The 15,325-nt window shown below is 43.1% G+C and overlaps 1 pseudogene; it reads right to left on the bottom strand.

The window, feature by feature from the left end:
- Positions 1 to 4,994: 4,994 nt before the first annotated feature.
- On the bottom strand, positions 4,995 to 8,862 carry LOC107297281 (annotated as a pseudogene).
- Positions 8,863 to 15,325: the final 6,463 nt, after the last annotated feature.

The following is a 15,325-nucleotide window of genomic DNA, read 5'->3' as shown; positions in this document are numbered from 1 at the left end:
TTGTCTGGACGGTCACGGACTTGTTTTCCAAACAGGTACACTTTATCCCTTGCCAAAAGATTCCCACTGCAAAAGCCTTAGCGAAACTTTTTGTCCAGCATATTTACAGATTGCATGGAGCACCCCAACGCATCATCTCTGATAGGGGAGTGCAATTTACGTCTGCATTTTTGAAGGAATTTTTATCCCTCTTAGGAACCACTCAGGGACTGACATCTAGCCATCATCCACAGGGGGATGGACAAACAGAATGGTGTCACTCAGTACTTGAGCAATATTTAAGATGTTTTATTGATTATCAGCAGAAAACGTGGACGGACCTACTACCTTTCGCAGAAGTTGCCTACAATAATGCAGTCCACTCCAGCACAGGTTACACTCCTTTTCAAATAGCCAACGGTCAAAGTTTCAACCCCATGCCAGAATTAACCCCAAACGAACCAATGATCCCATCACTGAAAGAATGAATGGAACAATTACAAAACACCTGGCCAATAGTTAGAAAAGCACTAGATGAAGCTAGGCAGGCATACAAAGCACAAGCCGATAAAAAAAGGATTGAGCCTACACCATTCATTATAGGAGAAATGGTGTACTTATCTACAAAATACCTGAAGTCCCTACAACCATGTAAAAAAGTGGGACCAAAATATATAGGGCCTTTTCCAATTAAAATAATCATAAACCCAGTAACAGTAGAATTAGAATTACCAAAAAATCTCAGGCAAATACACCCAATTTTTCATTGCAGCTTGCTGAAAAGAGAGCATCAGTCATCATTACAGCCTAAAATCCCCCCACCACCACCTCCAATCATGGTAGAGGGCGAACAACACTTCGAGATAAAGGAAATCTTAGATTCTAGGAGATATCATGGAGCGACTCAGTACCTAGTTGCATGGAAACACCTCCCTGCCTCGCAAAATGAGTGGGTCCATAAACGTCATGTCAGAGCCCTGAAGCTATTAAAGAAGTTTCACACAGAGTATCCTAACAAGCCTGACTAACTTTTATACCTGTTTTGTTTTCTTTCAGGTGGATCTCTTATTTTTAAGGGGGCAGGATGTCAGAATCCAAATATATTCCATCTCTAGTTATCAACTATGAAAAAACCGCATTTCTGCCTGCTCTGGATTCTGTCATACGATGAAGGGAAGGGGGTGAACAAAGGGGCTTTATGGCCCTCACTTCTTTCAGTCTACTTCAAAGGGACTGGATGTGGATATCACCAAAAGGACTATCAATAACAATGGGGGTCATTAGCTTTCATGTAATCCTTTCTGAAGTCTCCTCCTAGCAGTGAGGAAAAGGGGGTGAGAATGTAATGCCTGGGATTGTCACTGGGAGAAGGGGGTGATGAGGTGTGGCTAATGGGGGATCCCTTAAAACCTTGAATGGGAGAGCTTGGACCCAAGTCCTGTCTAGAACGCCTGCATCCAGCTTTCTCTTAATAAAGATGCCTGTTGGAAGAAATATTCCAGGAGTTCTGTCTTCTTAAGATGCAAAGTGGGATGGGTCCTTACACCCAATATGCTTTATCCATTGTTTGTAAAAATCATTAAAAAAATTAAATTTGAATAACTTAAATGAATTGTTCCAATGTATCAACAATATACTCATCTTCCAATTCTTAGTTGGTACTTTAGTTTATAATATTTCTAAGGGGTTATAACTAGAAATTGATGTAGTCCTGCACTTGCATTCTGATGATGAAAACATGAATCAAACTATGCAAAGTTATTGGCTTGTATTTTTCCTGTCTTGTATCTGTTGTAGCCAGGGATTTTTTTCTCATAGAACACCCAGAATGGAGTTCCGGCACTTTTTTGGGATGGAATCTTGTAGGGTAGGCAAGGTGGGTTGTATGATGTATGTGAGTTCCGGCACCTTTTTTTTTTTTTTTTAGAAAAAAAAGCACTGGCTGTAGCCCTTTCTTGAAACAAACCTGATGCTTCATAATATTTAAGAAGAGGCTGGATGGTCATTGCTGATAGCGCATTTCCTTTGTTGTGGTAAGCATACCTATTGTAGCCCTCTCATCCCCAAACATTTTTGTACCCTATTCTGATTGATCACTCTATTAAATTTTGTTAATGGAACTGCTGAAAATTGGCAGTATGAAACAGGCTTAGTGTGAAAAGCCCTGTCCTACTGTACTGAAACTCTTCCTCACTACAAATATGAAAGTTTAGGTTTTGGCTTCCTAAGGTTTAATAATGGACTAGATAATATGCTTTTGGCCAGATTAACTAGAATTCTAGTTTTGTGGCATATGCTAAATCAGGGCTTTTCAACCAGTGGTACGGGTACCACCTGTGGTACATTGGCACCTGGGAGGTGGTACGTGACCATCCTAGAAAAGTGGTAGCGGGGGAGGGGAATGAGCTGAACCAGTGGCAGCACCAGACAAGCCTGAGCAAGAGATGGCTGGAGCTGCAGGGCTGTCAGGGCTCAGCGGAAGCACCAGGATCAGCGCCAGGCTCCAGCTGATCGACGCTTCTTCGGGGCTGTCAGGGCTCAGCTGAAGCACCAGGATCAGCACCAGGCTCAGCGGAAGCACCAGGATCAGCGCAAGGTTGAAAAAGCCCTGTGCTAAATGGATTACCTGTATATTTACATGAGAATTATTTGCATTTATTGTTTTCTTCATTTGTTAAAGTTTTGGTATTCATAGACGTGGGGTTATAACAATGCTCCTATACTCTATTGCAGGGCTTTTCAACCTTTTCACCCATTGTACCATTTTTAGGATATGGCAATATCCGGGTACCACCAGTCACCTAGCAAGCTGTCAAAAACATGATGACCAAAAAAAGGAAAAAAGTGATGAAGTACAGGTAGTCCTCAACTTACAACAGTTCACTTAATGACTGTTCAAAGTTACAATGGCACTAAAAAAAGTGCCTCCCAAGCCACAGCTGAGCAAGACACCTGTCTGCCCACCCGGCGGCGCTCTTCCTTCTGTCTGAGGTTTTCATTGTTGTGAGCATTTCTGTTGAGGATTGGCAGCGGGAGTGGGGTGGAGGGTGTTTGGTTTTTATTCCACCCGTCTGCTGGGTGGTTGCAGCAGGTTTTGGTCACTTCACATGACCCTGGGACGCTGTGACTGTCATAAATATGAATCAGTTGCCAAGCATGTGAATGTAAATCACAAGACCCTGGAGATGCTGCAACATTCCAGCTGATTGGTGCTTCTTTTGGGCTCAGCAGAAGCACCAGGATGAGCGCCGAGCTCCAGCTGGAGCCTGGCACTGATCCTGGCACTTCCACTGAGCCCAGACAGTCCTGAAGAAGTGCCGATCCTGGCGCTTCCGCTGAGCTCTGACAGCCCTGCAGCTCCAGCCATCTCTTGTTCAGGCTTGTGCGGTGCTACCACTGGTTCAACTCATTCTCCTCCCCTGCTACCACTTTTTTAGGATGCTTGTGTACCACCTGCCAGATGCCAATGTATCACAGGTGGTACCCGTACCACTGGTTGAAAAGCCCTGCTCTATTGAGTACAGCTTTATGGAATACTATGTGCATTCAAAAATGTGTGTATTGTAACAATAAATAAATACTAAACTATAGTGACAAATTTCAGTTTTTAAAGGGTGTCCAGTTCATAGTGATGTCATTGAGAACCTTTCCCCCTTGACTTGACTTTTAGTTCTTTATGTAGAATTATATTCATCACATTAAACCTGATGTGACTTTTAGGATCATAATAGCAAAGATTCTTTTTATATTATCATTTTTGAGACCTTGACCATCACATATAGATGCAGTGTTAGGTCATTGTTATCAATTGTCTTTTCTACAGAATACGAAGTGTTTGGTTAAAATTGCTTGATTTCCCCACCAATCTAATTTTATCAGAATTTTTTCTTTCTCTCTTTCAGAATCTTGTCTATATGGGTAGAGGGAAAAGTGGACTGTTATCCCAATTAATGCAAATTTTCAGAAAGGAAAAGAATTAGCTTTGAGAGATCAAAGCTAATTTTACATGAAATAGCATGATTTTTTCCTCTCGATTGCATATTTGTTACCATTAAATCAATGGAGTTATTACCTTATGTCATGGTCTGCAGAGTTTGTCTTTACAATACCGGCCATCTTCTGAAATTTACAAATGGTATTTTGAAGAATTACAAAAATTCTTCCTCATGTCTGCAAAATATGAAGGTTTAAACAGTACACATGATGGTACAAAATAAAAAGAGTGATATGCTTAAGAGATATAGGAAAAGGCAAAGTCAAAATTCTACAGTAATGAGTTGAAAAGGAGGTCTTTGGAAAAAGCTAGTGGAAGATTAGTTTAAAAATCAAATTAGAAGAACATAGGTAAATATGAATTAAATACTCAAGATATCAGGAAAAACTAAAGTATGATATAAAAATGCATATTTATTATGATGGGCAGACCTCAGGTGTTAAGTTTGGTGCTCGCTGTGGTATTGATGAGGCAGCAGGTGAACAAACAACTCTTTATTTAAGGTTTAAACAGAAGCCTGGATAACTGCCGCTCCACCCCTATTTATACACTCAGCAACTAGGTGGCGGCCAATAGGATTCAAGTATTAGTTCCTGCTTTTAACACAAGTAATTAGCATGTAGACAGAAAGTCTGGCTCTTAACTGACAGAGTCTTATGACCGTTTGTTCAACATTTCCAAGTAATTCACCTCAATACATTACACCCCTTCCCCCTAGATAGTTCATAAGGACATTTGTTGAACATATTCCCTTAAATACATTGGTGGCCTTTTCGCCCTTTCTGAACGCCTCGGAACTGCTGAAGGCCCCCGGTCTTTCAGCTCACCTGCCAGGCTTGGAAGACCGCGGCTATGGGACCCATCTGTCATGGGTGGAATCGAGTCTCTGTGGCTGGTGTGTCCTGGTAGACCCGAGCCAGTGTCCACAGGTGGAACAGAGTCCACAGTCCTGAAAATGGAGCCGTCTGCTAGCATTGCCCAGTGGTTGGGACTGACTCACCGGATGCTTGAATCTCGTCCCTTAGTCGGAGAGCTCCACCGTCACTGGCAGCATCAGATGCACTACTGCAATCGTGCTGCTCCAGAGTTTGACTGTCACTAGAGTCATGAGTTATTGGCTGGGTTGCTAACCTCCGCCGCAGTTGGTCGATGTGCCTGCGTAGCATGCGACCATCTTCCAGGACCACTTCATATGAAAGTGGCCCAGTCACCTTACAAACCACAGCTACCACCCACAATGCCTCTTGCCTGTAGTTCCTCGCCCAGACCAGGTCGCCAACTTGCAAGTGCCGTGGTGCCTTTGGCTGTGTTGCTTGTGAGGCAACTCTATCTGGATGTAAGCGATCCAGCTTTGGGATCAAACACCGGCCCCATCTTAATTCTGCTGGACTTCTGCCCATGGACATGCATGGGGGGGTGCGTTGGCAGAGTAGGAAATCTGCCAGTCTGTGCTGCCAGTTACCAGTTACTATCCTCTTCAAGGATTCTTTAGTTGTTCAAACCATGTGCTCCGCTTGGCCGTTTGAGGCCGGGTGAAAGGGGGCTGATGTGGCGTGCCTCATCATGTTAGCCCTTAAAAAGGACTGAAATTCTGAGGCAGTAAATTGAGCCCCATTGTCTGAGACAATCACGTCGGGTAACCCGTGTCTGGCAAAGATTCTCCGCAGCTCCTGGCAGTAGTCATAGTGGGGACAGGTGCGACCTCTAACCACTTGGAGTGACTGTCCACCACAATGAGGAAGAGTTGTCCCTGGAAAGGCCCTGGAAAGGCCCTGCATAATCAATGTGGATCCTGGACCAGGGGGCATGTGTGGTTTCCCATTGGTGGACTGGGACGTGGGGCATCTCTGGCCTAGATTGCTGGCAAATGTGGCAGCTGTGTACCTGAGCCTCAATATCTTTGTCCAGTCCAGGCCACCAAAGGTAGCTTCTTGCGAGTGCCTTCATCCGGACTATTCCCAGATGTCCCTCATGCAGAGACTCCAAGACACTAGTCCTCAGTGAGTTCGGGACTACAACCCAACTACCCCACAAGACACCCCCCCTGTGAGCTGACAACTCATCCTTCCTTCTACTGAAACTTTGGAAGTTAGGCCCCGGACTAGTTTCTGGCCACCCTGGGAGCACCCAGTTCAACACTCGGCTTAGCGTTGTGTCTGAAGCTGTCTCTGCAGCCACGTCCCCTGCGTTAAGGGGAGACTCAGGCAGATCCTGGATAACCAGGATGCATGTGGCTGGAGCGGGGTCAGGCTCTTAATGCGGCAAAGGCAGTCTGCTAAGACCATCTGCATGGCCCATTTCCCTGGTTTATGAATCAAACTAAAATTATATGCTGACAGGAATATTGACCATCTCAACATCCTAGGAGATATGGTCTGGGGTGTTTGCTTGTTCGTTGTGAACAACCCCAGGAGTGGCTTGTGGTCTGTGAAGACCGTGAAGGGCCTACCATATAGATAGTTATGAAACTTCTTGATCCCTGCCACTATGGCCAAGGCCTCTTTATCTATTTGAGCGTAATTACGCTCTGCAGAGGACAAGGTCCTCGAATAATAGGCTATTGGAATCTGCCTTCCATCAGCCATTAAATGATTCTGCACAGCACCAACCCCATATGTGATATGTGACATATCACAAGTGATGCAGACAGGCAGATTTTCGTTAAAATGCATCAAAATGGAGTTTGAAGACAGCAGTGATTTGACTGCTGAGAAGCTCCTATCATGGACGCTGGTCCACTTTCACTGTGCATGTTTGTCCAAGGCCAGTGTAATGGCTCTGCCACTGCGGCCTTGTGAGGTAGGAAGGCATGATAAAAATTGAGCAGTCCTAAAAACAGTTGGAGCTCCCCCTTTGATTTTGGACTGGGGGCCTGCTGAATTGCTTTGAGCTTGGATTCAGCAGGATGAATGCCTTGGGCATCTATTCGGAAACCGAGGAACTCAGTTGAAGCTACCCCAATCTTACATTTCTCCCACTTCAGTTTCAGCCCTGCTTCACAGAAGCCTGAAGGACGGCCTTGAGCCGTTCTGCCAATTTTTTGACCGATTCCCCAGCTATGAGGACATCATTGAAATATGGGCACACGCGTGGAATACCCTTGAGCGTGCGCTCCATCACTCTCTGGAAGAGGCCTGGGGCAATACTGACCCCGAATTGTAGGTGCTTAACCTTGAAAGCTCCCCTGTGAGTAACTATGGTTTGAGCTTCTGCTGTGGCATCATCCACCGGCAGTTGCTGATAGGCTTGAGCCAAATCTAACTTAGCAAAGATGCGACCTCCCTGTAATGACGCCAAAATGTAGCTGACTACAGGCACCGGATATGCATGTTGTTGGAGTGCTTTATTGATAGTGCACTTGTAATCTGCACATATTCGCACCTCTCCATTGGCCTTAAGTGGCATAACTATGGGGGTTTCCCATTGACTGCTATCAACTGGCTGCAGGATGCCTTGCTGCACCAGCTTATCCAGCTCTGCATCGATCTTCTGCTTGAAGGCGAAGGGCACTCTATGTGGCTTGATCCTTATTGGAGTTATGGCAGGACCAAGCCAAAGAGCTATGGGAGGACCCTTATATTTCCCCAAGTGAGGGCTAAAAATGTCAGCAAACTCCCGGCAAACTGCCGCTAAGTCCACTGCTTGTGTGCTGTTTATTCCAATTACATTGATTCCCAATGCATCAAACCAATCAAGCCCAATGAGGCTTGTGCTATTGCCCTCAACTACTACCAGGGGGCACTCAAATCCCTTGAATTGCACCCTGAGTGTAGCTTCCCCCTTGACTGTTACTCGGGAGTTTTGGAAATCCGTTAAGACGAGGTTCGACAGCTTGAGCTTAACTCTCTTGCCGCTGTGACTGCAAATGTGTTTGAAAGTCCCCTGGGAAATTATGGATAATGTGGACCCCGTATCTAGTTCCATGTTGCATGGAACCCCCTGCAGCTTGACTCTGAGCCACAGTTTTTCCTTAAGAGGGCGATGTTCTAAGTACGCTCCTGTTCTAAGTACACTCCTCCTAGTGGCGCAATAGCCCACCCTGTGATGCCCTGGGGCCCTGGTACCTTTCTGGGGAAACTCTTCTAGTGGACTCTCTCTCTGACGACACTGAGAGACTGCGGCGATGTGGCCCTGTTTGCTACACACCTAGCACGTTGCTGTGTGGAACCTGCAGTCCGCGCATTTGTGTCGGCCTCCACACCCTGCACATCTAGAGAAGGGAACTGCCTTGTCAACTGGGCATTGTGGCCTTCTTTCTGGTGGCTGCTGTAGCTGATCGATCTCTTGATCCGATTCGTAGTCTTCGACCCTCTCAGCGCCCTCCTGTTGGATGGCCTCTATGCAGGGAGTGCTCCTGGAGAGCCGTAAGGCCTTGATGCCCCCCCCCCCCCGGTGGCTTCCTCAGCTGTGATCTCTCTTAGGGCATCTTGAAATGAAATAGTCTCTTTAGCGAACAATTTCTGTTGGAGATCCCTGCTTCTTAACCCGCACACTAAGTGGTCTCGCAGCCTCTCTTCAAGATCTTGGAACTCACAGGATCGGGCCGCTTGACGAAGGGCAGCTACGAATTCAGCAGTCGATTCGCCCGGTCATTGGTCTATTCGTTCGAAGGTGTGACTCCAGGCAATGACCGATAGCTTCGGCTCAAAGTGTTCTTTGAGCATTTTCTTAAGTTCAGAATAAGCAACAGATTCAAGCGGAGCTGGAGTAACTAAGTTTTCGGCGATTTCGAACGTCACCTGGCCACAAATGCACAACAGCATTGCGGCCTTCAAGCTGTCCTCACAAACTTGGTTGACTCTTAAGTAGTTCTCGATTCTCGCTGCGTACGAGCTCCACCTCTCTGGATGTGCGACGTCAAATTCTGAGAGTTTCCTGAGTTTGGCCATGGTGAGTTGTTTTCGTTGTCTTTGGCCTCGCAATGCCTTGTGCTGCCAAGGCTTCTTTTAATCTCCCCGGAACGGTTCCTTGGGAGCGCTCTTCCTCCAGCATTTTCATACTGGCAGGAATGGGGGGGATGGGAACCAAGGCATCGTCACTTGGCTTACCCCCTTAGTGACTCAGCTCTTCGAGTTTGGCAGCACATCTCACCTTCGTTGCCACTGTTAAGTTTGGTGCTCGCTGAGGCATCGACGAGGCAGCAGGTGAACAACAACTCTTTATTTAAGGTTTAAACAAAAGCCTGGATAACTGCCGCTCCACCCCTATTTATACACTCGGCAACTAGGTGGCAGCCAATAGGATTCAAGTATTAGTTCCTGCTTTTAACACAAGTAATTAGCATATATAAATTGATTGCGTGCCATCAGCTACATTTTGATTTTTAGCAACCACATAAGTAGATTTTCTCTGTGACAATCTACCCAAAAATCAAATAAATATCCAAATCATTCCATCTCTCAGCTTTCTTCCCTTCAGTATAGTAGTACAAAATAGTCAGGATGACACTTTTTTGGTTCTAATATTAAGCAATTGAAGCTTAAAAATTATTTGCTGATTGACTTTAAAGAACCTACAGCAGATTTTGCAGTAGATGAGGAGCATTTCTATCAACTCCTGTCTTTCTTGTTCTTTGAATGTACAGAACTCTGGCTGTGAACATGTTAGTAACACTGAAAATCATAACTGGGGTACAATAATCCAGCCTAGGGCACTAATATGGCAAACAATCTAAATTTCTTGGTCCTTGGTATACACGCACATGCACATACTACACACACATACATATACACATACATACATATACTATGTACAGTATATGTGTGTATGTAGATAGATATGGATATGCATATAGATAGATATAAAAGAGATAGATATAGATAAATATAGATATCTGAGAGCCAGTTTGATTTAGTGGTTAAGGTACCAGGCTAGAACATGGGAGACTATGAATTCTAATCCTGCCATAAGCATGAAAGCCAGTTGGGTGACCTTGGGCCAGTCATTCTCTCAGCACAATCCACCTCACAGGGTTTTATTGTGGAGAAAATAGGAGGCAGAAGATGTGTTGAATATATTCACTGCCTTGAGTTATTTATAAAAATAATAAAGGCTGGATATAAATAAATAAAATATTGTTCTGAGTACTCAAACAGCATATGTTCGATAATAAATTATGTGATATATAATTAGGAGTGTTTTTATACTAACCATATTTTAGAGATGTCTAGGGAAAGGAGGGTCAAAAATGTCAAGATTAGATGGGCAACTGTGTAATCGAAACACCTCCCTTTTTTAACATGTGTCTATGAATGTCACATACAAGTAAAAATGGAATTACAATCACATGCCCACTGTCTTGACTTTTTTCAACCCCCATTGATGTTCCTGTCATCATTTCTTTTTATAGAATTTGTTACCTACATTGTTGTTCAAAGTGTGTGGTTTGGAACAAAGTTGCATTTTCTGGAATAGGAAGTTGTGTATTCTGATGACACTAATGTTGGAATAAAATGCTTCATATTCTATCAGGAAGAATGATAGATCTCACTATTGAAGTTCCCATAAGAAATATCAGTGGTAATTAGGGATAATTGTGGTTATAAGGAGACCTCTTGCTTATCTCTTTTCTTCTTGTTTACATCATTCTGGTTCACCTTTTGAGTAGATAAATGACATAAAACTGGTATACCTGAAAGCTTTTAACAACCAGACTGTGAGCTAAATTAACCCCACATAGAGTTTATAATAGGTTTTTCCCATTTCCTGAACAGTAAGTCTTAAGCAAATATAATCCATCAGATGAAATATTGTATCAACATAAAAACAAAAACAGATCTTAGTCATATTGAATATGTCTTTGAATAGAGACATGCTATTATGCTTCCTGTAAAATAATTATGTCAGAACAAATTAATTTACTCATATTAGGCAATTTAATGCAAGCTGATATTTGAGTACATATTGTGTTTATTTGTGGGGTTTCTTTTGTTTTTTGTCTTTCTGATCTATAATTGTATTACATTTTATAAGAGTGTTTTTGTGACAGAGGGGGATAGAAGTAGGGGATGCCAAGAGAGAGTACTCCAGTGATGGCGAACCTTTTAGAGACCGAGTGCCCAAACTGCAACCCAAAACCACCTATGCATCATCGGGTGCCGTATGGGTGTGGTTCATTGGCTGGGTGTGGCCAATTGGGGGTATGTGGCCCATTGGGTGGATGTGGCTGCGGTGGTAACGGCAGATTGGGTGGGACTAAAAAGTTCAATCAATCAATTCCAACTTTGCAAGATCTTTTTTTTCCCGCGAGAAGTTGAAATTGATTGATTGATTGAACCTTTTTTTTGTACATGGCAGCGGAGGCCTAAAGCAAAAAGGTTTTATAAAACCCAGCTGAAGGCCTAGGACTGGGGCAACAGCGCGCATGCCCACAGAGAGGGCTCTGAGTGCCGCCTCTGGCACCCGTGCCATAGGTTCGCCACCACTGGAGTAGTCCATACATATATTGATGATGATTAGAGATAGCTTCATCTCAAAGAATATAGGAAGTTGATTTACATCAGCCTATTCATCTCTTTCAGTGTTGACTATACTCCAGAGGAGTTGGATTTAAAATTTAAACAATTGTTGCAAGCATGTGTAGAAGGAAGAAATTTGCTCTAAGCAGGGGTTCAGGTGGGCTTTCTTCTGAAGCCCAGTAGATGCTAATTTTCTTCAATAAAGAAAGCATTACTTCACTAATCTGTACTAAAATCTATTACATGAAATGTTGTGTTAGAGTTTTACAGCTTTCCAGCACAAAAATAAGCCCCCAAAATAAGCACACATTCAATACATTAAACCTTTCCTCCTTTTTCAGTTTCTCCTCCCTGAACACTGACACCATCACTAAGTGAGTCACCATCACTAAGTGGATCATCCCCACAATTGGCATCAATTCTGCCCCAATTCTGCTCTGCAAAGCTAGCAGATCTGGAAATTACTATCCTTCTGCTTCCATCGCTAAAGTGATAGCTCTTTGAGCCAGGCTCATAGCCCATAAACCTGAGCTTTCTAGCCTTTGGTTGCCCCTTTCTCCTAATTGTCTTTCAAATATGCACCCATGCATTGCTTCCAAACACCCTTAAATGTGCTAGAGATGGCTTTCTCACATATAGCACAGCATATGAAGTATCATTTATAGAGGAACTCCACAGCCTATTGACCAAATAATTAGCAGTCAACATGGCTTTGCCCCAATATGACCTGCTCAGAGCAGAATCCTCCAGCAGTGAGTCTTTCATGGTCTGCAAGACTCCATTCTGTCTTTCAGCCACGCCATTCTCAGCTGCTGTGTACGGATTTGTGTGTCTATGTCAGTAGTGGTGAACCTATGGCATGGGTGCCAGAGGCGGCATTCAGAGCCCTCTCTGTGGGCACGCGCGCCGTCGCCCCAGTCCTTCAGCTGGGTTTTATAAAACCTTTTCGCTTTAGGCCTCCGCTACCGTGTGCAAAAAATAAATGTTCAATCAATCAGTCAATTTCAACTTCTCGCGGGGAAAAAAAAGATCTTTCAAAGTTGGAATTGATTGATTGAACTTTTTAGTCCCACCCAGTCTGCTGTTACCACCGAAGCCACACCCACCCAATGGACCACCCCCCCCAATTGGCCACACCCAGCCAATGGGCCACACCCAGCCAATGGGCCACACCCACCCGGCACCCGACGATGCATAAGTGGGTTTTGGGTTGCAGTTTGGACACTCGGTCTCTAAAAGGTTCACCATCACTGGTCTATGTCCTATTCCTAGCTGTCCCAACCACTATTGAAAACTTGCTGACAAGAATTTTGAACCTCTGTCAGTTTGCAGCTGGCATACCTGTTACCTATATCTTCTTTCTGTGAAGCTCACCCATTGCTTGAACTTCTGCAGCACCTCTGTTTTGCTTTTCAGCAAATAACAGAAACCAAATCTGCTGAAATCATCTACAATGACCAGCGCATACCTGGCTCCTCCCAAGCTGGCTTGGATTGGTACTACTAAATCTGCATGTACCAGCCCTAGAACTCTTGTTGTCTGCCTTGTGCTCTTCTTGCTCAATGGGAACACCATGGATTTCGATGATTTACATATTGCAGTCTAAGTATGCCTTACACCCTTTCAAGGTTTAATCCCTCTGCAAACTCTGGCATCCTTTGCAACACTCTGAAGCTGGCATGGCCAAGCTTTCTGTGCAAGATATGAATGCATGAATCATGCTGTGCCACATTACCAAATGTTTGAGCACATTGAATCTTTTGTGGCTGCGACACATAAAGATTATCCTGTTTTATGCCCTGTGCACATACATTCCATTTCTTTTTATGAGATATTTCCCATTTACAAATGTGGTCTCCAACCCTTGTTTGTCAAGACTGGAGACATTCAGTAAATTATGTTCCATTTCAGGCACACATAATACATTATTAAACCTTTCCTCCAGACATGGAATCAGCACACTGCCTTTTCCCATGACTTTTGCCTTCTGACCATTTGCTAAGGCCACTGGATCTCCTCTAGTTGAATTAAATCTGGAAAACAACTTAGAATTATTAACAATTGTTTGACTAGCTCCACTATCTATTAACCATTTGTCTCTGCTATTACAATAGCTAACTTTTGCAACAGCAGCTTGTCCATGTTCTGTTTTTCTTCTTTGTAAACAATCTTTCTTTAAATGAGTTTCAGCCCCACAAATGAAGCATTTCATTTTCTCCTGTTCTTTGGGAATTCTCTGCTGAGATGTAATCTGATCTCTGTAGACAGTAGTCTGCTGCTTTGCTCTCTCTGCTCCTTGTACCCCCACCTCAGGAATTTCTCCTCATGGCTTCTTCTAAAATGGTGTTTCTGTTCTTCAGAAATCAAACATGCCTTAAGTCCTTCCATACTTAATTCCTGTTCTGGTCTGCATTCAAAAACAGCTGAAACGATGGCCCATGTTTCATCAAGACTATTTAGTACCAACAGTACCTTCTGAGATTCAGGAATCTGCATTCCTCTCTGTTCCAATTCAACAAATAGTTTCTGCATATGGAGCAAATGCTCTTCTATGCTCTCATGTGGCAGTAGCCAGGCTCTGTACAATTGCCTCGATAATTGCACTATATTGCATGCTGACACACTCACGTGCACACTTCTCAACTTCAACCAAACTTCTTTTGCAGTTTTTAAGTCAACTACATTTAAGAATTGTTCATCTTCCACATTTAAGATGATGTAAACCAGTTCCTTATCATGCGTTGGTTGATCTGCAGCTGCTAATTACCCCTGGGGTGGATTAATTACAATATCCCAGAGCTCCTTAGCCTTCAGGAAGCATTCCATTTTTGCAGCCCAAATAAGATAATTCTTTTGTCCCAATCGAAGCAGAGAGCTCTCCTTTAAATCAGCCATCCTGCAAGCCTTCAGCTGAGCAGCCTTTTTCTTTCTTATTTAACTCAGGCAGTCCTTCAGCTTAATTACAGCTCTGTGTTGAGCCTCAATCTTTTTCTTCAGTCTGAACTGTGTGCAAGGGCTGGCTGGGATCTGGGCCCATACCCTGTTAGAGTTTTACAGCTTTCCAGTGCAAAAATAAGCCCAAAAAATAAGCACACATTCAAAATGAGCAGGAGGTATAGTTTAGAAAAACTTTATCTATAAAATATATATAAACATGATACATACAGATTCATTCAGCTCTGGGGGACATCAACAACTCTTAACTTGGAGATCAGAAAAAACAACACAGAAGACTAAGGCACACTCAGACCTAGGTTGGATCACATGCCTCACACAGCCAATACCATGTTTTAATCAAAAACAGTTCTCATTGGCTGGTTTGTTGCTATGGCTATTCCAGGTCATAAAATTTCTTACACAGTGACATGTTGATGTTCAGGTCAGCATTATATATCTAATAATATACATTTCTTGGGGGTTTTAAATTGCATATAAGCTTCTGCATCCTTATACTTTCTCTTGGGTAGAAGAGAAAGTATGGAACACTTTTATGAAAATCATCCTCATCCTGATCATCTGTTTTAAAATGTATTATTTGTAACATTTATAAATAATAAATAAAATGTAAACATTGACCCATCTAGTAACATACTGTAGGAGCTTGCAACTTATATATAAAATCACATCTATAGACAATAAAAATATTAAAACCAAAGGTACTAAAGGTACTAAAATCAAACTAAGTTTGATTTAGTTTTTAGATAGATAGATAGATAGATAGATAATTTAATTTGTATACCGCCCTTCTCCCATAGGACTCAGGGCGGTTCACAGCATATTAAAAACAAATAATATACACACAATACAAAAAATGCAAAATACAAAAATACAGAAATACAAAAAATAAACCCCGATAAAAGCCGAATTAAAACCAAATATTACCAGCTGTGTTTCC

This window comes from Protobothrops mucrosquamatus, unplaced genomic scaffold (genome assembly GCF_001527695.2).
Source record: "Protobothrops mucrosquamatus isolate PMUCROS unplaced genomic scaffold, P.Mucros_1.0 scaffold3216, whole genome shotgun sequence".
NCBI lineage: Eukaryota > Metazoa > Chordata > Lepidosauria > Squamata > Viperidae > Protobothrops > Protobothrops mucrosquamatus.
The sequence above is the reverse complement of the archived record's forward strand: the minus strand, read 5'-3'. Positions and strand labels throughout refer to the sequence as shown.